This window comes from Ursus maritimus, unplaced genomic scaffold, assembly GCF_017311325.1.
Source record: "Ursus maritimus isolate PB19 unplaced genomic scaffold, ASM1731132v1 scaffold_1, whole genome shotgun sequence".
Classification (NCBI taxonomy): domain Eukaryota; kingdom Metazoa; phylum Chordata; class Mammalia; order Carnivora; family Ursidae; genus Ursus; species Ursus maritimus.
The window spans coordinates 31,213,077-31,236,418 of NW_024423343.1; the positions used below are offsets into that span (position 1 = coordinate 31,213,077).

General features: G+C 42.6%; 1 pseudogene; it reads left to right on the plus strand.

Annotated features, from left to right (window-relative positions):
* Positions 1-17,188: 17,188 nt before the first annotated feature.
* On the plus strand, positions 17,189-17,783 carry LOC103659773 (annotated as a pseudogene).
* The last annotated feature ends 5,559 nt before the right edge of the window (positions 17,784-23,342 follow it).

Here is a 23,342-nt window from a genome sequence, read left to right on the forward strand (position 1 = left end):
AAAGTTATGGAACACTTATTATATTTCAAATGCCATCTCACTTGATCATCACATGTTAAAGGTGGAAATAATAAGCAGATAAGAGTGTAAAGTAGCTAGGACATCTGTCATCCTTTGAGTGCCAGTGTTCACTATCATTGCCTTCATTTTGCTATATAGGTGAAGAAGCTGTGGCTCATGTGATTAAGTAGATTGTCCAAGGTCATCCAGCCAATATGGGGTATATCTGGAACTTGAACCAAAGCTGGCTGAAACAAAAGCTTCTGTGCTCTCTGTCACACACCACTGCCTGATCAGGGAAAACCCCAACAGGGCATTGAACTACAGTCTATAGAGATTTTACATGAATAATAAGAAAGTTAAGCTTTGGTCAGCTTAGTTGTTGGAAGCAATACTGCCTTGCCCTTAGAACCTGACCCATCTCAGGGGACCCCTACATTTTAAAATGCCTTCCTTGAGTTCCCTTCCAATAGCTGGGAACACCCAGAATCAGTAGCTCCAGGCAGGAGCCCAAACAGGGAACTTTGTTGACCCCAGTTCCTGTTTCTCCCTTTGGGGATGTTCACCAACCTACTGACATAGGACCTGGACCACATGACACAAAGGGCTCTGGGAACGTGCCCATGTGGTAGTCCTCGGCCCCATGGCCAGGCCTCCCTCCAAGAGGGCAGCCTGCCAAATGGATCATTCTTGCTGGCTGGTGTGGAGTATTTCTTTCATGGGTTCATGCAACCCTGGGCCCCTAGAATGGGGGGATGAGTTCATTGCTTTAGGACTACTAGCAATCCTTGTGTTAAGGCAGAAAGATGGCCCCAAAGATATTCACACTCCAGTCCCTGGAACCTCTAAATTTGTTGTGTTACATGGCAAAAGGGACTACGCAGACGTAATTAAGGTACAGACTTTAGACAGGGAAATTTGCCTATATTATCTAAGTGGGCCCAATCTAATCACATGAGCCCTTAAAAGCAGATAACTTCCTCCATCTGAAAGCAGTAGAGAAATGAAGCAGAAGTAAAAATCAGGGAGATTCAAAGCACGAGAAGGACTCAACCTGCTGTTGTTGGCTTTGAAAATGGGTGAAAGAAGGGGCACGTGGGTGGCACAGTCTGTTTATCACTGGACTCTTGGTTTTAGCTCAGGTCATGATCTCAGTGTCCTGGGATTGAGCCCTGTGTCAGGCTCCACACTTAGCATGGAGTCTGCCTGAGATTCTTTCTCCCTCACCCTCTTCCCCTCCTGCTCGTGCTCTCTCAAAGGATAAAAGAAGGCCATGAGCCGAGGAATGTGGGTAGCCCCTAGACGCACAGAATGACACCTGGCCAACAGCCAGCAAGGAAATGGAACTTCATTCCTATAGTCACATGCAACTGACTTTTGTCAGCAATCTGAATGAGCTTATAAACAGATTCATCCCAGAGGCTCCAGAAAGGAATATGGCCCTGCCCACACCTTGACTTTGGCCTTGGAAATCTGGAACGCAACCAGCTGAGCCATGTGTGCCCAGATTTCTGACACATATGACTGTAAGATAATAGAGGAGTGTTAAGTTGCTAAATACGTGCTAAGTTGTTATGGCAGCAATAGAGAAAGAACACTACCACCACCAGCTGACCCTAGAGTTGGAGCCACATATGCACAAGCTCTGTCCGTGTTCTGAAAGCACTGAGGGAAGTGGGAGTGGAAGCAGGTGTGCTTTATCCTGTACAACCCCACCACTCTTGCTCCCACCACCAAAGGGCTCTTCCAAGTGATATCTTCCCTGCTTCCAATTGGCCTGGTGATGTCACGCTTTCCTGGGTCAGTGTCAAGCTGTGCCTGACATGGGACACACATTCCTTACATAAATGAAACCACTCTTCTCAATCTGCCCATGAGAACTTTCCCTCTCCTCCCAGTTTGCACAGTGTGTGGAAGACAGATGCACTCATCACTGAATATCACATTCTAGGAATGCAATGATAATGACCTAAAAAGTTCAAAAGTTCAAAAGAGGGTGTGATTGGAAGACATGCTGTTCTACCTCATTCTATAAAATTCTGACCAAAACCAAAACCCTTTAAGCTCTCTGGGCCTCAGTTTTCTTATTTCTCAAGTAGGGGAAAGAATTAGATCTGCTTCATAAAATAGGGTTGTTAGAGGGATTATTAAATGAGGTAATAAATGTAAGAAATAATAAATATAACACTTAGTATGTTATAGGGTTTTAGTAAATGGTTATAGACTGAATTAAATAAGTGGCTAATTAATTAAACAATGATGTAAGTTAAATATCTAAAATGAGTAATTTTCTTCTACTTCTTTCTTCTACCTTCTACCTCTCCCTTGATCAAGACTTGCTATTGTCAGTGGGAAGGTGGAAATCATGTTAGAACACTTCCCAATCCATTTGCTGCAACAATGTTGGCCTATATTGAACCGTCTGAAGTAACTGGACCAACATCAGCAGGGTCTCGGCAGGGAGGGTGCTCTCTGGAGAGTAAAATGGCTCGTCCAACACCATTCGGGACGCTCCATTCCCTGGCTTCTCACTCTTCCCGTCACATCTCTCTCTCCTTTTCTCACCATTATGCCACATGCCCTGCACTCTAAGACTGCACCTCTCAGAGGTAAGAGTGTAAAAGTGAACTGAAACGAACTGAAAATCTTCAATGCCAAAGCGACACAGTACAAGTCAAGTGAGATATGACACCTTTTTTTCCCTCTAAGTAAAAATGGCCCATTTGACTCTATTTCTGATTTTTTATAAAATCCAAGGAGAAGTTGCCTCAATTGAGTTAAGGAAAACCAGATTATCCCCACAGGGATTTTAAGGACTGAAGCTCTCCAATTTAGAAGTTTCTAGAATCATAACTCCCACGTACAAATTAGAGGTTTCCATGAATGGAAAACACCTGTAACCCATTCCAATCCAATACCATGGCACACCAATAATGTAGGGCTCAAAAAAGGGAAAAAGAAAAAGTAAAACTCCCTTAAAGAAAATATTTAGATGAAGCTGAAAGGTCCTGGTATAGCAAACTTTAAACAATTAGATTTGAAATCGTTCTTCCAGTAAGCAGCAAAGGTAAGGAATAAACTGCTATCTCCCTGCTGTCATGGTTACTATTGGCAGGTATTGTTTTGTTTTGTTTTTTAATAATCTGTGTAGAGCAGGGTTTTTATCCTCCTTCAGGGTGGTGGGGGAGGGTAGTATTGTTTAATTTAGTTCGTATCATGGACAGTTGTCATTTCTTCTGGCTGCCTACCGTTTGAATGTGCTGCCTGTATTTGAAGAGTTGCCTTTCTTACGAGTTTCATGGGAGGCAGGGCCCATTTGCTACTCTAACAACGGAAACGCCAGCTGCAGCCTTTCCAGGCATCTGTTCAGGTAGTCACGGATCTAGCATCCACCCATCAGAAACAACCGCTCTGGAGTGTGAATCAGGTGCTTAGTGACATGAAGAAGCAGTATGGGTAGGAGAAGAAAGGGAAGAAGAAAGGGGGGGTAAACAGAAGGGGGAATGAACCATGAGAGACTATAGACTCTGGGAAACAAACTGAGGGCTTCAGAGGGGAGGGGGGTGGGGGATTGGGATAGGCTGGTGATGGGTAGTAAGGAGGGCACGTATTGCATGGTGCACTGGGTGTTATACGCAACTAATGAATCATGGAACTTTACATCAAAAACTAGGGATGTACTGTATGGTGACTAACATAATATAATAAAAAATTATTATCAAAAAAAAAAAAAAAGAAGCAGTAACTCGGAGACCCTCTCTGGAGGTGGGGCCGCTTGCAGCAGGATGATGTTTCCATGGCAGCAGTTTCCAGGGCAGCCGCTGTGCAGGCGACAGAGTTCAGCTCCTGGCCAGGGCAGGGGCAATGGCGGCCTCCCCAGAGCCCATGTAATGGCCACTGCAGCTCCACACCTAGCTCTCCCACTCCGCCAGGAACCCTACCAGCCACCCGATGCCATTTTAACCAGTGAGGTAAAATCAGCTGGTGTCTATATGGCTTACAACCAAGACAGAATCTCTGACAGACCGAGCGCTGAAGGGGAAAATAAAGATTCAGAAAGCTGGAGCTGGGCTGCCCCACCTCTGGGGAGTCTTGGGCCTGAAGTGATCTCTCCTCTTCAGACCCACCACCAGGGAGCTGGCCGCCTGTGGGGGGGCTTTTAATCTCAGCCCACAGAGCTACATGTTCAGCGGAGCATGAAAGGAAAGAGATCAAAGCAATGAACCGTACTGTGTTGCACGGGGAGCTGTCAAGAGACAGGAAGCAATAGGCACCCATGAACTGTGAATATTTAAAACCACAAATTAAAAATCTGTGCTCCCTTGGGTCTTCTTGCATCTGTTTTAAATAAGGCTCCCAATTCTGTTAAGGTAACTCCAGAGGTATTCAAATAAGTGGTTCAGACTATTTTCTTTAAAAAAAAAAAAAAATGAATTCAACAAAATTTTAGCAAGGATGTATTCTACATAGAGTACCAAATGAGGTTTGTCAAGGATTCAGAAATAAATCGGATTGTAGGCTTTAACATCTCTACATTTACAGAAATACCATGTTAGACGCTCATACAGCACTCCAGTTAATTCCAAGTGCTACATCCTTTGGATACTTCCTATAATAAATACGTTTCATTAGCAAAATAATCTTGTTTTTAAAAAATGTTTCTAAAATGCATGAAAAGAGTTTATTCTCCTACATAGATAAAATATATTTATGCACTCTTGTATACACTTACACAATCCCACAGACGCGCTTGGGAAAATCCAGTAGTCTGGATATAGAAAAATCTTCATCTGGCCCATAGATTGCAAACTTTCACGAACAGATACATGTTGGACATTATAGTATAATATGGAATATATTTGATCTTTACCCCCAGTTCCTGACACAGAGCTTCTAAAACCCTTGGAATTTCCTGAGTAATAGAAGTGTCTTTTGTTATTCATAATGACCCCCTTTCAATGAGTTTATGCTAATAAAGTGACTTAAGATAAGACCCTTAGCCAGCCTCAGGATGGAGCGCCTCACCAAAAAGAGGAAGTGATCAGTGGGTTGAAACATTCAGCCCCACCCACTGACCTTGATGGAAAGGAGAGAAGAACTGGAAATTGGGTTATAAAAACTCTTTTTTTAAGATTTATTTATTTATTTTAGAGAGTGGTGGTGGGCAGAGGGAGAGAGAGTCTTAAGCGGACTCCATGCTGAGCCCAACTCAGGGCTCAATCTCATGACCCTCAGATCACAACCTGAGCCAGAAGCAAGAAACAGAGGCTTAACCAACTGCGCCACCCAGGCACCCCCAGGTTATAAAAACTCTGGAACAAGAAGATTGGGAGAACTTGTGGGTTGGTAAATACATCGAAGTGCTGGGAAAATTGAGCGCCCCAAGAGGGCATGGAATCCATGCCACACACACCCCTCATAACTTGCCATATGTATCTCTTCCATTTTGCTATTTCTTGGTTGTATCCTTTATAATAAACCAGTAAACGTAGGTAAAGTTTTCCTGAGTTCCGTGAGCCATTCTTGCAAACTGCCAAACCTCAGGAGTGTGGTCATGAGAACTCCTGATGTATAGCTGGTTGGTCAGTAGTACAGGTGACCTGGCATTCGCAACGGGTGTCTGATGTGAGGGCAGACCGTTAACCTGCTGGATCCGATGCTAACTCCAGGTAGATAACGTCAGAATTGAGTTGAATTGTTGGACACCCAGGTGTTGTCAGAGAATTGGTTGATGTCAGAGAAAATACCCCAGAGACATCCATGACCTCACCCTGAGAAAGACTCAGTCACTAGGGCCTTAAGAGACATGGCCTATAAATACCCCAGCAGAGGAATGTCTTCTTTTCCAGGATCTAGTTTATTCTGCTGTTCCTTCGTCAGTGAAAAAAGTTAAATGCAAACTCACCCAGAAGCCACAGACAGATAAATCATAGTCTAGTTCTTGAGAGCGAGGAAATGATTTCATCTGCTTGGGCTGCCATAACAGAATGCCATAGGCTGGGTGCCTTACACAACAGAAAATTATTTTCTCACAGTCTTGGGGACAGGAAGAGTTGGTATCTGCTGACGGCTCTCTTCTTGGGTTGCAGACAGCCACCTTCTTACCAAGTCCTCACATGTGTTTCCTCTGTGCACAAGCAGAAAGCTATGGACGTAATGTTTCCAATTCTTCCCTGCACTCTGGGAAATGGCTTTTCTCAATTCGTTGACAGAGAAAAGTTCTCTCTCCCTTCCTGAGTCTGGTGGTCTTGTCATGCTCCAGTTAGAGGCCTTTCTGCATGGTCACTAACCTACTCCACCCTTGGGAGCAGGAGTAAAAACAGCTCCACCCCCCCCCCCAACTTCTCCCTACAGGATCAGAAAACAGGGGCCTGCCGCATTGCTGTGCTGGGAAAATGGCACCCACAACATTCTCTCCCCCATCCCTACCATGAGTTAGTGATTGGGTTCATTCGGTTATCTTTTGCTTGGTTTCTAAAATAAACCTCCAGAGAAAACTTAATAACGGAACATGTACAAGTTCGCTGCTGTTCTTCCCTCCTGATCCCTCCAGGTCCCTCTTATTGGAGAACGGGGATACAGACAGGGCGTCCCACCTGCAATACAGAAGACAAATGTTGGACCTGTAACCCTACAAGTGTGATGTAAGTTCCAAAGGAGAAGTAGGAACGCAGTGTGAGGCAGGTGCAAGGGGACCAGGCAAGGCCTCCTTCAGGAAGTGACTGGTAAGCTGAAATCTACGGAATGAAGAAGACTCACCAGGATAAGGAATGTTTCAAGCAGAAGAGGCAGCAGCTGCAAAAGCCTCTAGTGATAGAGAACATGGTGCTTTCCAGAAACTAAAAGAGACCACCAGCATGGTCGGACCAGGGACAGGGCGAGGGAGCTTAGCACAGAAACAAACATGGAGACTGAGTGGAAAAAAGCTTCATATGAGACAACCTCATGAGAAACCAGTTTCTCTTTCTATGGGAGGCCCTCTTGAACTGCAGACACAGAAGACAGGTGGCCTTCTCCTCTTTTCCTGTGACTCTCACTTCCTCTAAAATCCAGAACCCACCTCATCCCCTCCAGACAGTCCTCCTGATTTCCCTTCACAGAATCTGAGGGTTCCTTTGTCCTAAGCAGCAGCCTTCCCTATGCCATTTGGCACTAAGAATAAAACATGGGACAATAGAAAGCAGAAATGGCTCCGACTCCTGGCGAAGCCCCTTTTCCAGTAAACTGTGGGAAGATGCAAGCCTCACAGGATTTTTAAAAATGTCGTCTTAGTCATTTAATGTAAAGGAAAGGACTCCCTAGCTATTAGAAACGTATCACTAAATGGAATCCAAGCATCCAGGTCCTTCTTCTTGCAAGTCTGCATCTCAAGGCAAAATTTTCCCTGGTTACAAAGAGAGGATTCTTGATAGTCACAAAAGGTATCGAATCTACCCAAAACAAAACAAGTAAACCAAAACATGAAAAAAGGCTTTCACAAAAATAAAACCAACCACGTTGTATCTGAAGGTATCACAGCAGCTTGCGGTCCTCAAATTGCAAGGAAACATACTGACCCATAGATGGCGCAAGGTGACTGCTAAATAAATACCTAGTTCCACATGACATCATAGAATCGGTCCGTTCTGGTAACCAGGCTGCCTCAAGGCTGGACAGCCTCCAGTCCATCCCCCACCTTGGCTACAACCACGGACAGACTGTGTCGCTTCTTTCTCTATCCCGTTGGAGAATCATGGAGAAAGACTCAGATTTCACCATTTTCTTCAAGAACTCTTTCTTGTACTTTAATTTCAACGCTGTATAGAAATTAGCCCAAATTCCTCAGACTCTGGTGCCCTTCATCCTACCCACATCCCCAGTGGGCAGATACTAACCTGGTCCACTACACAGAAACTCCAGCTCTTCCTCATGTCTGTGCCTGGCCTCGAACCTCCTCCATGTTTTCCACAACCTCCCTTGGGATTATGCCTAGCCTGGTCACAAACACCAAATCCATCTGGACAATGACAGTTGTAGCTGAAGGGCTACTTTATGTTGTTAATTTAAGTGTTTGTATTTGTTTAGTGATAATAATTTATAAAGTCCTATCTTTGCCTCAGTAAATCTTCACAATGATGCAATGAAAATAGTTGTCTTCGGTTTGGAGGTGAGAAACAAATCTAAGAGGCCAAGGGGCGCCTGGGTGACACAGTCAGTTGAGTGTCCGGCTCTTGATTTAGGCTCAGGTCATGGTCTCAGGGTCCTGGGATGGAGCCCACATCAGGCTCCGCGCTCAGCAGGGAGTCTGCTTGAGATTCTTTCTCTCCTTCTCCCTCTGTCCCTCCCCACCACCACGCCCCTCTCTCTCAAATAAATTAATTAGTTTAAAAAACATGTAAGAGGCCAAGTGGTTAGCATTCTCCAGGCTTGTAAGATCAAACCAAAGGTAATGAAAAGTGACTTTTTCAACCCATCTGGGTGTGTCTCTCCATGCTTTGTTCATGTGTGTCCTCCTAATTTTGTTCTTTTTTTTTTTTTTTCCAGTTACCAGCACTATAAATACTGATCCACAGTTAGTTTGCTGTTAACTATTATGGTTTATAGAATTTACCCTTACTGGGTATAATCATAATGTCAGTACTGCTAACACTACCCCCACTTACAGAGCCTTTCCAGAGTTCAGGCATCTTTCTAAAGCACTTCTTAATTGTGTTAACTCAGGTGACCCTCACAACAATCGTATGACAAGTAAAGTACTATTACGAATCCTTGATTTATAGATGAGGAGGCTGAGGCACAGAGAAATTAAATAATTTCCATGAAGGGCTGTCTGGGTGGCTCAGTCATTAAGCATCTGCCTTCGGCTCAGGGCATGATCCTGGCGTTCCGGGATCGAGCCCCACATCAGGCTCCTCTGCTGGGAGCCTGCTTCTTCCTCTCCCACTCCCCCTGCTTGTGTTCCCTCTCTCGCTGGCTGTCTCTCTCTGTCAAATAAATAAATAAAATCTTTAAAAAAAATTAATTTCCATGAAGATCACACAACAAATAGATTGTAGAGCTGGGATCTGAACACAAGCCATCTAACTTCGGGGCCATATTGTTACCCACTCTACTAGTGCACACTGAGAACTATTACTGGATCACGGAATAACTAAGTTCGTCTTCCTTCTCCTTGATAAATTTGTGACAGGTTGGCTTGAGATCAAGGGTAAGGGTGGAGATCGCTCCTGCCTGGAACCTCATGGTGTGGTGTTCAGAAGTCCACACTGGTCAAGGGAATCTAGTATAAACCCAGTAAGGCCCTCCACAGGCACTTCATGAGGCTTCCTGGGGGCAGAGCTAGGGAAAGTTAGTGGAGCTCTCATTACCAAGAGGAGAGTAACTTAGCCTTTTTTATGTGTTACCCATTTCTGTGATGGAGATGACTCCCTCCAGCTCACGTCAGCATGCGCTACTCAGAGCTCGCCTACTCGGAGGGACACTACTCAGTGACAGCATCAGTCTGTCAGATCCAGAGTAGGAGGTCGTCTCTATTAGAATGTCCACGTGTGGTATCAACAACTCCAAGTTTGTAAAAACTAAATACAAAATGTAAAGTGCATTTTCTGGCTCCTTAAAAGCTCCACATGGGATTACCACATGATCCAGCAAGTCCTAGGTGCATTGAAAGAATCGAGGAATTGAAAGCAGGAACTCACGGGCGCCTGGGTGGCACAGTGGTTGGGCGTCTGCCTTCGGCTCAGGGCGTGATCCTGGCGTTGTGGGATCGAGCCCCACATCAGGCTCCTCCGCTGTGAGCCTGCTTCTTCCTCTCCCACTCCCCCTGCTTGTGTTTCCTCTCTCTCTGGCTGTCTCTATCTCTGTCAAATAAATAAATAAAATCTTTAAAAAAAAGAAAAAAGGAAAAAAAAGAAAGCAGGAACTCAAACAGATACCTGTCCACCAGTGTTCATAGCGGCGTGACTAAAATAGCCAAGTGCTAGAAGCAACCTGCAATGGTCTCAGTGCTTGCGTCTCCCTAACCTGTGGAAGTCCCGATGTCCAAAGTGATGATGTTAAGAGATGGGGAAAAATCATCCCTGAAACAATAAAACGTGATGACCGCGATTCAGATAAGGGTGACCATGTGACTTACCACCCTGTGCAACGAGATTTAGGTTCTGAGTGCAGAACGTTACTGAGTGCAGCTTCTGGGAAAATTCATTAAAAGGTAGGGATGGGGAATGCTGATTCATTGGCATGCTCCCTTTTACCTTTGACCCTTTCTTCCTTCTTCCAGCATGGAACATGGGCGTGATGGCTAACATTCCACAGCCATCTAGAAAGTACAAGGTAGAAGTCAGCACTGGGGAAGCAGAGCAGAAAGAAGTCCGACACACCCCTGGCATTGCGGAAGTGCTACGCCTTTGTGGACTGCTTCTCTCTGGACTCCGTGTCACCTGAGAGAGAAGAGAACTCCTCTCTGGTTTCAACCAGTGTTTAAACTACACGCTGCTGAACACAAACCCTAACTGATTCAGCACCTTACCCTCTACTGTTGTTATTACTGCTATTGGTTTTATTACCAAGAAAGGGGTGCCCAGGCCCAGGTTGGTTTGACAATGTCAGCAATGCTCGGGGGACTGGAGATGTTGGAAAATGAGTTATCCACAGGCCCAGGTGATATTCACCTGAAGCTGCAGGATTCAGGAGAACAGCCCTGCCAGTCCCACTGCCACAGATGCCACCACAAAAAATAGAGACATCATCGCCTGTCCCCTGGGGCAGTCACGTTGATTGATGTACTTCTCCCTCAGCTCAAGTATGAGAGTTTTCTGCTCCACAGAGTAGAAAGGACTGGTAGCATCTGGCATCTTTTCTTTGCTAGATTTAAAGGGAAGCTGAGTGGCGCTTGGATGGCTGTCCATTAAGCCTCTGACTCTTGACTTCAGCTCAGGTCATGATCTCAGGGTCATGAGATTGAGCCCCATGTGGGGCTCCATGTACAGCAGAGAATCTGCTCTCTCTCTGCCACCCCCTCCCCTGTGTTTCTGCACTTTTTTTTTATTATGTTATGTTAGTCACCATACAGTACATCATTAGCTTTCGATGTAGTGTTCCATGATTCGTTGTTTGCGTATAACACCCAGTGCTCCATGCAATACGTGCCCTCCTTACTACCCATCACCGGCCTATCCCAATCCCCCACCCCCCTCCCCTCTGAAGCCCTCAGTTTGTTTCCCAGAGCCCATAGTCTTTCATGGTTCGTCTCCCACTCTGACTCCCCCCCCATTTTCCCTCCTTCTCCTAACATCCTCCATGCTATTCCTTATGTTCCACATATAAGTGAAACTATATGATAATTGTCTTTCTCTGCTTGACTTATTTCACTTAGCGTAATCTCCTCTAGTTCCATGTGCTCTTTCTCTCTCTCTTTTTCTCTCTCTGTCTCTCCAAAATAAATAAATAAATCTTTTAAAAATAAATACATAAATAATAAAGCTGAAGTTTTCTCTAACTGCATTTCACAACGTACATAACGACAAACCCTGGGATAGACTGGCTGGCTCATCTCTGGGTGACTTATTCTGACACCTCATACTTCCTTGACTCTGTGTCATTGACCTTCACCTGCACACCACTCCAGGCCAACAACTTCCTGGTGTGGCCACACCCCAGACCCTGGCAGGAATGGAACCACCACACCAGAATCTTGATACCTGGCATTTCATTGTCCGACTGCCCCTCCCTCTTCTCCTCCCTATTCCTGTACTTCTGCTCTTGGCCTCATTATGATCGTCCATCCCATGGGTATGTACATGGGTTCAAGGAAATTCAGCATTCTCTATCAATAATTTAGATGCACATGCCCTTTGGCCAAGCAATGCTATTCCTGAGAATTCATCCTATGGATCACTGGAATGTGCTCAATAATACACGTGTATAAGAATAATTATCTCAGAACAAAGAAAGACTTAAAATAGAACTTACCAACAAAAGACTCATTAAGTAAATCCATACATAAAATTGAATGTTATGCAGTTATTTTAAAAACTGAGGCAAATCTATATGCAATAATAGGAAAGGCTCCCCCAAGATACACTTGTAAAAGAGGCAGAGTATATTATATGCTACCACTTATATGGGGTAGTTTATGTAAAAATAAATGATATGTTTATTAACTGTACTTAGTTTGCATATATAATACCTATAGCTATAATATAAGTATGTGTATATAATATCTACACCTGTAACACATACACAGTACCTACCGCACTATCTCTAAAAGGATATACAGGACACTAGCAACAGTAGAAGACAGAGCTGGATGCTGAGAAAAGATTTACTTTTCACTGCATATTCTTTCATACTTGGATTTTAGTCTGTGCACCAACATTACCGATTTAAAATAATTTTCCCAAAAGATGTTCATCCAACTGTTCCCTTGCCCTCCTAGGCTCCTTCCAGGTTTGCTACCTCTCTGACCCAACCAAAAATCCATGGTCCGTGTGTAGCAGACACTCCTGAGGCCTGGTCTTTATCCCCTCAGGCCTTGTTTTTCCATGGTGCCCAGACCCCCAGCAGCCAACATCTCTTTGCCTGAAGCCTTTCTCTGGCCAACCAAATTCTCTGTATCTTTAGGTGTGGCAGCTCTCAGCTCCTGCTTGGTTCCTTCTGGAGCAGTTCTAACCATTAGCTAATGGAAATCCCCTCAGGGGAGATAGCTGAGATGTATTTCCGCACTGGCTCCCAGAGTCCCCCATCAGGATGAAGCTCCGGTTGTCTGCAGTGCACACCCTTTATCGTCATCTTTCCCTCCCCTGTCACACTCCCTGCCAGCAATTTTCCTACAATTGTCTCCCAATAAACTGCTTGCTCTCAAATATCTGCCCCAAGGTCTGCCTTCAGGGATCCCAAAGGAAGATGCAGCCATTTCAACCACACTTTCTTTAAGACTATCAATTTCTCCTGACTTTCTGTGGACCTCCCATGGCAAAATGGGGCAGTGCCCCTGAGAAAAATCGCTGAACCATGCCGATTGATCTTCCCCCCAATTTAGTATTTGCAACCTCAAGCTGACTCTTCAGCCCTGTCGAAAATTCCTCATCAGTTCCTGTCTCCTTTCCCAGAAGCAACATCTTCAAACTATTATTATTAATGAGTTCCACTTACCCCCATTCCCCGCTTCAGGGTCCCCACCTACTTCCCTGAGAAAACAGAAGCAATGGCAGTGAACTCCTGGTGATTTCTATATCTGTCTTAAGTATTTCATGTGTGTTTATTTATTCTCTGATGGATAAGTTTTCCTTTGGAGCTTTCCTTTGCATTGAGTACAGAATGACTGTGGAACCAGACAAGGTAGGCCTGCCATTGTGACCAGTCTTGTGACCTTGGGCAATTGACTCAGTCTCTCTCCTCTGTAGTAAAGAGATAGAAACCGTACCTGCTTCATAGGATAGATTGAGGAGAAAATGAGTTAATACATGTAAAGCACATAGATCAGAGCCTGAAATATTGTAAGTACTAAACAAATTTATTTGTTCCAAATGTTCTACAAGGAACCCCTGTCACTTCCGAAATCAGAAAAAAAAAAGAGTCTTACTGTATATTTATATGTTTGTTCCTATTTCTGTTTACCAGTTCTTACCTCCTGCCTCCTTTCTTGGAAAACCAGAGGCCTCTGTTTCCGCATGCTAACTCCTCCTCCTGTTCTCAATAACCCAGCCTCTAACTTACCATCTAAGACCTTGACCTTCTGTTGTCCCCTCTTCTCACTTGTATCATCATTCTCTCCTTTTCCATTGAATCAGCCTTAAATAGGCTCAAACTGTTCTCATCCAGAAAAATAAAAAACCGCTTCCTTCCACCCCGCTGTCACATGAAGTTAACTCTTTCCTGTCCATGGCTCTTAGCTTTCTCACCTCATCTTGCCCACTAAAATCAGACTTGCCCCCTGCCATTCTAATAAGCTCCTCTAGCAGTGGCTACTAACCTCACAATTACCAAACTGACATTCTTTTTTAAAGTTCTCTTCTACTGGACTTCTTTCCACAGCATTTGACAATGTCATTACCACCACCCTCTACTGATTAATTCATTGTGGTTTATTGAGCGTAACCATAGTGTTGTATTATGTACAGTTTTAGGTGCCAGGAATACAGCGATAAAGAAGATTGTGTTAGGTTGTGGTTCTCCAGGAAGCAGACCCAGAGACAAGAGTTCACTGTAAATAGTTTATTTGGGGAGAGATTCTAGAAACACTGGTAGGGGAGTAAGGAAGTAAACAGAGAGGGAGGAAGCCAAGATAGGTATATTCATGAGCAGTAAGGATAATTTGGCTACGTCCTGCTTTGGACCTTTCAGAGACAGCAGAAAGCAAACTTCAGCACTGTCCCTGACAGGGGAGAGAGGAAACTGGGGTATTCTTTCCCCTCTCATCTGTCAGTAACTTCTGGCATCTCCAGCCTGCCTCACTAGAGGACCAGCATGCTTGAGGAAGCCTCAGACAGAACGTTGCAGAGGCTTGCAGTGAGAAGCTGCTGGTATCTATGGCAACAGGAGATATGTCAGGGGCACCAGCAGAGTCTGCTCCAAAGACAGGCAAGGTTCCTGTTCTGTGGAGTTTCCAGAGACAAATAACAAAATGTGAACAAAAAATGAATGATGTAATTTCAGATAAAGACAAACGCCGTGAAGAAAATGAAGCCATGCAATGTGATGACCGCTGGGTATGGGCATTGTGGGTCGGATTATGTCTCTTCAGATGCTGGCGTCCTAACCCCCAGTACCTCAGAGCGTGACTTCATTTGGAAAGAGTCCCTACAGAGATAATCAAGTTGAAGATCATGAGGACGGTAATCCAATATGACGGGTTCTTATAAAAATGGGAGATTTGGACAGAGAAATTCACATAGAGGGAGATGATGTGATGAGACACAGGAAAAAGACAGCCATGTACAAGCCAAGAAAAGGTTAGATCAGATTCTCCTCCACAGCCCTCAGAAGGAACCAACCATGACAGCACCTGCATTTTAGACTTCTAACCTCCAGAGGGTGAGACGATAAATTTTTTTTTTAATATTTTATTTATTTATTCAACAGAGACAGAGACAGCAAGCGAGAGAGGGAACACAAGCAGGGGGAGTGGGAGAGGAAGAAGCAGGCTCATAGCGAGGAGCCTGATGTGGGGCTCGATCCCACAACACTGGGATCACGCCCTGAGCCGAAGGCAGACGCTTAACCGCTGTGCCACCCAGGCGCCCCGAGACGATAAATTTTTTTGTATAAGCCACCTGGTCTGTGATACTTTGTTATGGAGGCCCTATTTGGAGGTAATATTTAAACTGAGGCTTAACTAAGGGTAAGAGCCAGGCTTGCATAGGTCTGGGGCAGAGCACTTTGGACAAAAGAATAAGCAAAGACAATGGCCCAGAGAGAGCATGAACTTGGTATGTTCAAAGAACAGAGAAAAGGCCATTGGCTGGATTTAATAAGCAGTAGTAGGAGAATGTGCGGGATGCAGTTGGAGTGCTGGACAGGGACCAAATGTGGGTCCACTTAGGTCATGATAAAGTTTCAATTTTAGTCAAAGTGCAATGAGAAACTACTGGATGATTTTAACCAGGGGAATGACGGGATCTTATTTGTGCTTTTGTAAAAGTGTTCTTCTATCTGCTAGTGGGAGTGCGGTCTAGGCAGAAGGAGAACCAGATCAGAAGCAGGGAAGCCACTCAGAAGGCTGTTACAGTTGTCCAGGAGAAGAGGTGTTAGTGTCTTGGAGTCATGGGGTGCCTATGGAAGGAGAAGTGAAGAAATTCATATATAATTAGAAGCTGAATTGATAAGACCTGCTGATGGGAGGAGGTGGGAGGTAATCAGAAAGGTACCTGTTTGCTTACTTGAGCAGCTGGGTGGATGGTGAGCTATTTACTGAGATGGGAAAGCCTGGGAGAAGACAAGGTTGGAGTGAGAAGAGAGGAGAATCTCTCTTCCTTTAGCTTTCAGGATACTGCCCTCTCTTGCTTTTCTCCAACTCTCTGACTCTTCTTTCTGTGTTTCTTCTTGGCTCCTCTTTCTCAATCCACAGAAATGTTGGCCTTTCACGTTCCTATCTCTTTGCTCCTCATACCGTCCTTGGTTGATTTCATCTGTTCCCAAGACTACTGGTACCACCTCTATGCCAATTGCTACCAATTGTACATGTTCAGCTCAACCTCTCTCCAGAGTTTTCAGAATTGCACATTCAACTGCCTTGTAGATTTCACACCTGGAAATTCAAACTAATGTGTCCACACCTTTCTAAGCCCATCCATGCAGCCTCACCCTCAAATCTACTCATCCAGGTGGATTCTCTAGCTCAGTCAATGGCTCCACCATCCACCTGAACTCTCTTATTCTCATCTTCTCCACCTTCCACCACACATTCTTCCCCCAAACCCATGATTATTAAATGTGGTTATGAGAACTGTTACTGTAGAGAAGAAGAAAAGGAAAGAATTAAGAACTAGGATTTTAAACAGTGTTCATGGTTTATCTAGAATTAAAAATCCTGTTTTCAAGACAGTATTCTAAGGTTATGTGAAGTATTATAAGGTTATCTGAAATATTTCATGATTGAGATGTTTGCTTGATGAAAACATAAATTTACTAGAGGAGAGTAGTGGGAAAAAATTCCTAGACCAGAAATCAGGCACCAAACATTTAAGTATAGATTTTGTCACTAATTACTTGTTCTTGGCTAATAAGTCATTTACTACATTTGTGTCTGAGTTTTCTAATCTGTCAAATGGCTATGAAAATTAATACCATCCTTATGCAACTCACAGGGATGTTTCACCACAAAGGAAAGATTATTATCATTAAAAGTGTCAGGGAGGAAGCATAATCAAATAGAATATTAAAAGAATAATCCTTCATGACCAAGTAGGGTTCAGAAGTAAAACAGTTTAATATTTGGGCATCTATTAATATTCCTCACTACATTAACAGATGGAAGAAAAGTCATACAATTATTGAGAAAGATGCCCAGAAACAATTGGGAAAATTCAACATTAATTTACGATTAAAAAAAAAAAAACTTAGGAAGTTAAGCAACTTTTCTTTTAATGTTTGGCTGGCTAGTTACATTTACTATGTGTTTCTCATAAATGTAGTTTTAGAGTAAAGAGTTTCAAAAGCCCTTGCTTTCAAAAAAAATGCTTTTCTCTCTTCCCTTTTGAGGACATTGCTAAAGCACCAAAGGCCAAAATGAAGTTCAATCTCTTTATGACTTCTGCCCGGAGGAAGAAACATAAAAGTCATCTCAATGCACCTTCCCACATTAGCAGGAAGATTATGCTTTCCCTTCTTTTCAAAGAGCTGAGACAGAAGTACAATGTTCGATCCGTGCCCATCTGAAAGGATGACGTACAGGCTGTGTGAGGGCACTACAAAGGTCAGCAAATGAGCAAATTAGTCCAGGTTTACAGGAAGAAATATGTCATCTACATTGAACAAGTAGAGAGAGAGAGGGCAGATGGCACAACTGTCCATGTGGGCATTCACTCTAACAAGGTGGTTATCACTAGACTAAAACTGGGCAAAGACCACACAAAATATCCTTAAATGTAAAGGCAAATCTCACCAAGTGGGAAAGGAAAAGGGCAAATACAAGGAAGAAACAATTGAGTACACGCAGGAATAAAGTCATCTTATATATGACTTTAAATAAATTGTTGAAGTGGGAAAAAAAAAAGGCTTTTCAATAAAAAAAAAAAAAAACTACCCAACAAGCATGAAAGAATAGAATTTGAAGTAGAATTTCATTATTTGAAATCATCTTAAAGATTTATACTTGTTGCATTATTTTCTTTTTACAGATATTATGGGTCACAGCCTTGATTTACTGATACACAGTCTTAAATCAGAAACGCAGTCTCCAATAATAACTGTGTGAAAGAACACCTGCTCTGGGCTCAACAGTATAGAAGCAGAGGCACAAAATGAATTTTGATTTTTCTTTTCTTTTTTTTTAAAGAAATTATCTGCAGACATTCCTGTCTCTTTCCAGCAACTCAAGCTGACTATTTCTAATGGGAACACAAAGACCAGTCATTCAGCTCTCCCACCCCTGGCCTTTCCCGCTGCTTCCACACCATAGAATGAATGCCGGCAGCCTTGAATTATTTCCAAGTCACTGGTAGTGCAAGAAAGCTAGCAGAGTTTGTATTTATGTCTACTTTCTTCAGTGTAAAAGTGAGTTGCCTGTATTTCAAGCCATAGAATTACAGAGCATTGTTATTGAAAGAAGTCTGAGAAACCCAGTCTAAACCAGTAGTTTTCAACCCTGGCTGCACACTGGAATAAATAGAGGACTTTTAAACAATTAATGATGCCCTGACTTCACCCTCTGAGTCTAATTTAATTAGTCTAGGAAGAGACCCTGACTTTGGTAGTGTTTTATTTTTCTTTTTATTGAAGTAAAATTAACATACAGTGTTCTATTTGTTTAAGGTGTAAAATATGATTCGACATTTCTATACATTACTCAATGCTCGTCAAGGTAAGTGTGCTCTTAATCCCCTTTATCTATCACCTCCCCTCTGGCGACCACCCGTTTGTGATAGCTAGCTAGATGATGATAGATAGATAGATAGATAGATAGATAGATAGATAGATAGATGATAGATGATAGATAGATAGATAGATAGATAGATAGATAGATTCTTTTGTTAGAGAGAGCATGAGCAGTGGGAGAGGAAGAGGGTGAGAAAATCTCATGCAGGCTCCACACTCAGCACAGAGCCTGACAGGGGGTCTGATCATATGACCTCAAGATCATGACCTGAGCCAAAATCAAGAATCCGACGCCCAAATGACTGAGCCACCCAGGCACCCTGTAACCTATATTTAAGACCCTATTTAATTTCTTTGTTCATTTGTTTTGTTTCTTAAATTATATGTATGAGTGAAATCACATAGTATCTGATTTCTCTGACTTATTTCCCTTAACATTCATTATACCCTCTAGGTCCATCCATAGATGAATGGAGAGAGAAGATGTGGTATACATATATATAGTGGAATATTACTGGCTTTGGTAATTTTTGAAAGCTCCCCCAAGTGATTCTAACATGTAACTGCAGTTATAAAACACTACTGTAGTTTAATTTTTTCATTACCCTAGCAAACATAGACCCAGAGTGACCAGCTAGATAATGGCAGTTCTCATTGACTTACAGGTAAGATTACACTAAGATTTCCAAAACTTGGGAATGAGTCAAAAAAGATGACTGTGTCCATTCAATGCCTTCCTAAAACATGGTCATAAGCCCACCCAAGGGTCATCTTTTAAGACACAACACATTTGTAAGACATGTTTAAGTCTGTAAAGGTTAGATGTTAATTTGCGGAAATGAATATTATACAAATGAGTTTTTGTATAATAGAAATAACAATTATTTCTATTCAGCCAAGAAGATAACCCCAAAGGTTATGATTTTATTGGCCTATGGAACATGAACCAGTTTTGTATCAAATTTAGCAATCCTATTCCAACATATTTTTCCATTTATATTCTCGCTCACTCTTGCTCTCTCTCTCTTTCTCCCTCCCTCCCTCCTAATATATCATCTACTTTCTCAGTGTCTCAGTTTTCTAACTGGCTTTATCATCTTTCTGGTTACCTCATTAATGAGAAATAAAACTTTGATACTTGCTCACTACATATTTATATGAAAACTATGAATATAAAATTATGAGAACTATGTTTTGACACTAGGAAATGATGTAAATTTTACTAAGGTATCCTAAACGATTAAGAAGCTTTAATTGATCAGTCAGGATGTAATTTATTCTGTTCTCCAAATTTGTTACCCATCAACCACATTCAGAAGCCATAAAGTTGGAGACTTTTACTTCTGGCAAAATGGAATAATGAGGATCTAACTAACCCTCCTTTTGAAAGAAAAACTAAAAAATAAATAGACAAAATATATAAGCCTACAGTTTTTAGATATTGGACACCAGACAGCACAGAACAGTGATCCCTGAGAGCAGGGTGAAAACAAGGAGGGCTTTATGATTGCCCCACCTTACTGCCTGGAAAGAGTTTCCAAGACGCAGTGCAGGGAGGCGGGCTCCCTAAATTGAGGATGGAACTGGAACTCAGGGATGCCAAGGCAGCTAGAGTTTCACAGGCGAGAGCTTCACAGAGAGAGCTTTAGAGATCTGAGAAGGTCCCCCTGGCATGTTCAGGTAGAAAGTGATCAGTGTATATATGAAAGGAACTACCTGAGGCCAGGGATAGAATTAGAGGGAAAAAAACTTGTTGCTCACTTAAGACTGGAAATAGCTCCTGTTCCCACCAACCAGGGTGGAAAGTCTCATATTTCGTGGCCCATTGGGTAGAAGAATGAGTAGTGAGGAAAAATCAACCCTAGACTAGAAGCAGTTCTGGTCTCATCTAATAACGTTTAAAAGCAAACCTCAGAGAATGCAAGTAATTTAGCCCAGAGCAAGCATCAAGAATATTTATAGGAATATAAAAATAACCAGCACCTTACAAGGGAATAATCACAATGTCTGACATTCAATCCAAAATTACCAGGCAGATTATATTTCTAAAACTTTTGCCTCTGTGTGAGAAAAGATTATCAAGAAATCGAAATCTTCTAACAAAGCATTATTAATCCAATGGATAAAAAGAAAAAAAAACTGAATACAAAATTTTACTTATTAGTAAAGAGTGAAGGGTTGTTTTTTTGTGTGTCCATTAAGTGCAATTGATATCATGATTTTTTTGTTATTGTTGTTTTAATAGGGCTATTGTGTTGCTATGGTTACAAGTTGCATTGGCATTTTCACTAGGAAACGATGTGGTCTGAACATTCCTCCCACTTTTACATCTGCCCACATGCTCCAGACAGTGATTTGGTAACCTGGCTTCCAGCCCTAACCTCCTCCACCACCCCAGTAAGTGCACATTTTTCATCCCCTTCTCAGAAAATTCTAGCTCCTCTGAGATGTGAAGTTAAGCTCTGGCTCCTACTCAGAATGCATATTGTCAAACCACAAGACCCTGATCAGCTTCCTCTGTGCAGCTCAATAACCTTTTACCTCTTTGGCATGATATATATACATGAGATCACCCTGAGATAATTCATTAATTTTAATAATAAGCTCTTTAAAAACACATTTAAAAATAAATTTAATCACTACAGAAGACATCCATCTTGAAATTCTGGATGTTTTCCTTAAAGCAATCCTTGTAAGATATTTTTGTAGCCTCTTGATGATTCTTCTAAGTTTTACGTGTCCATGTATCATTCCATTCTTCCTCTCCCTTTCCCCTTTTCTGATCTCCTCCTCCCCTCGCCTTACCAATTTTTCTTGTAACAGTTATTCCCATCATTCAAGCTTGTATCTCTGAAATTTGATCTTGGAATCAGATCATTGGAATGTCTCCTAAGAAATAAAGAGGCAGAAGGCAAAAACATTCCCAGGATTGGGCCTCCTGAGAACTGGCCCAGTAGCAGCAACTGTAATTGGCTCATCCTCAGGCATGGGAAGAACTGCTAACCATACCCTAGCTCAGGGTCTTAGCGTTTCTAATGGGTCTTTATTCCTGAGCCCCCTTTCCAACTTCTCTCCATATTCCAACCTGAGTGATCTTTCTAAACCGCAGTCTGTCATTTGAAATCCTCCTAATGGATCCCCACTATTAATAACACGATGTCCGAGCTCCTGAAAATAGTGTTTGGGGCCCTTAGTGATTTGGACCCTGCCTCCTACTCTGAACTCCATCCAGTCTCAGTGCTCATGCCCCTCCCTATTCCCCAGCCAGTCCTCTCTCTCTCTCTCTCCTCTTCACCCACCCACAGCAAACTCCCTATCATTCCCAGCTTCCCGTATTTTCCTATACCATCATGTCTTTGCATGTGAGGCTTTCTCAGCCTAGAACCTCCTCTGTTCCTCTTACCAGCCCAGTGATATCAAATTATAATAATATAGTTTCCAGGCTGATCTTTTATCCTAGAAAAAGGTACATCGCACTCTGTCTCATAGTTCCTGTTGTCTCTGGTCTTTGCAGCCAAGTTTATTTATAGCTGTGAATTGGAATTCTTTACAGTTGTGGTTTCATGATGTCAGATGCCAGCAGGAAACTAAACACTTAATTCAATGATCCACATGTCTGAAAATATGTGAATGCTTAGTACTGCGTAGCTCTGGTCTAAGAAGAAATTAGTAATTAGTGGGTCCTGGGGTTACCACACTCTGAAATCTGCAAGAACTTTCAAATACATCATTGCACTCACTGGCTCTCTCATGGTGGCTACAGTGGCATTGCTCACATTCTGATGCTCCGCACCGGCTGCTTTTTATGGGCAATAATATAGCACAATTTCTGATTGCCCAAGCCATGGGCAGGTAGGTGGCAGCTTCAAGACTCCCTGATAATGTGATCCACCACCTCCCTGGGCACACCTGACCAGAGACTGCAGGGCTATTTTAACCCACATATATGAGAAGAACTGTGGTATCTTGGAAAACACACAAGACTACAGGTGACAAGACTTGAAATTAGACTCTCGCTCTATACCTCTACCTCTATCATGTGACCTTAGAGAAGTCATTTCCCCTTTCCGTGTTTCACTATCTCCTCTATAAAACTAGTGAGTTGAACAAGATCACTGTTTCTTCATTTGAGATCTACACACCTGCATCAGAATCGCCAGGGATGCTTTTTGGCAATACAAACAATTGGGACCCTCCCCATCCTACTTAGTCTCATTCCTTAGTAGGGGTGAAAAGGGCGGGGGGTAGTTTAGAAAATAGAAGAAATCCAAAATCAACATTTTAAAAAGCTTCTTAAATAGTCCTTATGCTTATTAAAACTTGGGATCCACTGCAATAGGTGATGAGGCAAGCAGTGGCTCTCCACCATGCTCCCACTATCTAGGTTACTATCTGTTATGAGATGTGTTACAGAGGGAAAAAATTATTAATAAATTTTAAAAATTAAGTTTAGAACTGTATTTACAATATAAAATTTGGAATTGTATTTAAAAATTAACTATAGGGAATTCAAGGTGATCTTTATAAATTACACCACTTGCATTCATTCATTTTCCCTTTCGTTTGCTTGTGTGGGAGAGCAAAGCCTTCCAGGCGTTTCTTGAGTATGTCCATAGTCCTGTACATGCCTGTGGCCTTCCAGATTTGTAGGAATACATCAGAGCTTTTCAAAACCTTCTAATTTACCAGTTTTTCCTCTTTAGCTATGTGGTCAGCCTTGAAAGGCTACAAGTCTTATTGTTCTTATTGAGATTTAGCTATTTTTCTTGAGAAAACACTCCCTGGATTAATGCACACCTTTCATTAATTTCCAGAGTTCTAAAAAAGTT